The 2,481-nt window shown below is 38.3% G+C and overlaps 1 long non-coding RNA gene across 1 annotated transcript; it reads left to right on the plus strand.

Moving 5' to 3' along the window:
• On the plus strand, positions 1-2,481 carry LOC114390283. The gene is made up of 2 exons (XR_003661865.1): positions 1-585; positions 1,137-2,481. It is a non-coding gene; the product is annotated as an uncharacterized LOC114390283 (long non-coding RNA).

Below are 2,481 nucleotides of genomic sequence, written 5' to 3' on the forward strand. Positions count from 1 at the left end.
AAAGAAGTTGGAAGCTTGGGGGAGTAGGATTCAGAGTAGGTTTAGGGATGACATTAAGAGGTGTAAGCAGAAGCTTGAGTTTAATAGAGAAAGGGAGTTGCTTACGAAACTTCTCTTGCAAGAGGAAGCATTTTGGAAACAACAATCTAAGGTGGGCTTAAAAGTGGGGATATGAATACAAAATTCTTTTAGGGAGAAGGTGATAATTGTAAATTGGCTGGAGAATGAGGAGAGTAGAAGGATAGAAACACAAGAGGACATTTGTAACCTAACATTTGATTATTTTGCAGGTTTATTTGCTGATGGGAATGGAAACCATGGTGTTGTTATTGATAAGGTTAGAAGTATAATTACTACTGATGACAATTTGAAGTTGGTGAGGCCCTTCATGAAGTAAGAACTCAAGGAGGCCACTTTTGCAGATACTACCAGATGGATTTAATCTGGGATTTTATCACAGGTTTTGGGGCATGTGTGGGGAGGATGTTTTTCAGGCGTGTTGTATGTGGCTTGCAGAGGGTGCGTTCCCTTCATCAGTTAATGATACTACCATTGCTATCATATTGAAATTTGATAATCCTAGAGGTATGAAAGATCTTAGACCAATCTCCTTATGTAATGTGGTATTCAAATTTCTTTTTTTATCTGAAGTGTTGGCTAAGAGATTGAAGAATGTGTTGGATAAATGTGTCTCTGAGGAGCAATCTGCTTTTGTATCTGGATCTATTAATGATAATGTTTTGGTTGTGTCTGAAATTCTGCATGCTATGAAATGTAAAAGGAGAGGAAAACAAGGGGATGTTGCTTTAAAGATTGATATTAGCAAAGCTTATGATAGGATTGACTGGGACTATGTGAAAGCTATGCTTAGCAAACTGGGTTTTCACACTGACTTTGTTGGATGGATTATGCTTTGTGTCTCATCAGTGAGGTTCTTTATTAATGTTAATGAGGACATGGTTGGCCTATTACTCCATAAAGGGGCCTTAGACAAGGGGACTCTCTATCCCCTTATTTGTTTATTCTTTGTGCTGAGGGTTTATCTATTTTAATTAAGTATGCTGAAAGGAGGGGAGAGTTGCATGGTGTTTAGGTTTGTAGGGGTGCTTTTGTTGTATCTCATTTGTTATTTGCAGGTGATAGTTTTCTCTTCTAAAATACATCAAAGAGAAGCTATGGCAGTGAAGCGAATCCTGGATGACTATGTTGTTGCTTTTGGGCGAGTCATCAATCTGCAAATATCTGAGGTAACTTTCAGTAAGAATGTGGACCATAATATGAAGAAAAGGGTGAAATCTACTTTGGGAGTGAGTGAAAGTAATGGAGGAGGGAAGTATCTGGGTTTTTCAGCTTGTGTAGGGAGGAGTAAAAAGGCCATATTTAATTTTTTTAAGGATAAAGTGTGGAAAAAAAATTAATTCCTGGAGTAGAAGGACTCTATCTATGGTTGCGAGGGAGGTTATGGTGAAAACTATCTGGTAATCTATACCTACCTATTGTATGAGCATTTTTCTTATACTTCATACAATGGGGTGATGAGATCCAAAGGATGATGAATTCTTATTGGTGGGGTTCACGTGAAGGGGAGTCAAGGGGGATTATTTGGTTAGCTTGGGATAAGTTATGTGTTTTAAAGGAGGATGGAGGATTGGGCTTTCAAAATGTTTATGCCTTCAATTTGGCCATGTTAGGAAAACAAGGGTGGCGATTTATATCAAATCCTACTGCTGTCATTTCGTGTCTTCAAAGCTAAATATTTCCCATAAGGGGATTTTATGGGTGTCACACTTGGTAGTAACCCATCATTCACTTGGCGGAGCATAGTGTCTTCTAAAATGGTCCTTACATAAAGGGTAAGATGGAAGTTGGGAAATGGAGCCAATGTTAATATATAGAATGAACCTTGGTTGAGAGAGGAGTGAAATGCTTTTGTCAAAATACCAATCATTGAAGGATTGGAGGATCTAAAGGTGGGAAGCTTGATATATCTCGAGAAGCAATGTTAGAATTCGGTTGGTAATGCTATGAGGGGAATCTAGAGGGCAATGTTAGATTCTACAGTTGGAATGAATTGTTCGATCACATGCTTAAGGTGTATGCATTCCCAACATCCAGAGTTAACACTACACGTGAAAAATGTCCTCTTGTGTTCTATCCTTCTACTCTGCTCATTCTCCAGCCAATTTATATCTATCACCTTCTTCGTAAAAGAATTTTGTATTCATATCCCCACTTTTAAGCCAATGCACCTTAGATGGTTGTTTCCAAAATGCTTCCTCTTGCAAGAGAAGTTTCGTAAGCAACTCCCTTTCTCTATTAAACTCCTCCACCTTATCCATCTCTTTAGCCCCTCTTAATGCCTCAAGCTTCTGTTTACACCTCTTAATGTCATCCCTAAACCTACTCTGAATACTCCTCCCCAAGCTTCCAACTTCTTGTGACAACTTTTAATAAAACTATTTTTAAAGGTCATACCTAAAA

The sequence above is a fragment of the Glycine soja genome, chromosome 16 (assembly GCF_004193775.1).
Source record: "Glycine soja cultivar W05 chromosome 16, ASM419377v2, whole genome shotgun sequence".
In the NCBI taxonomy this organism is placed as follows: domain Eukaryota; kingdom Viridiplantae; phylum Streptophyta; class Magnoliopsida; order Fabales; family Fabaceae; genus Glycine; species Glycine soja.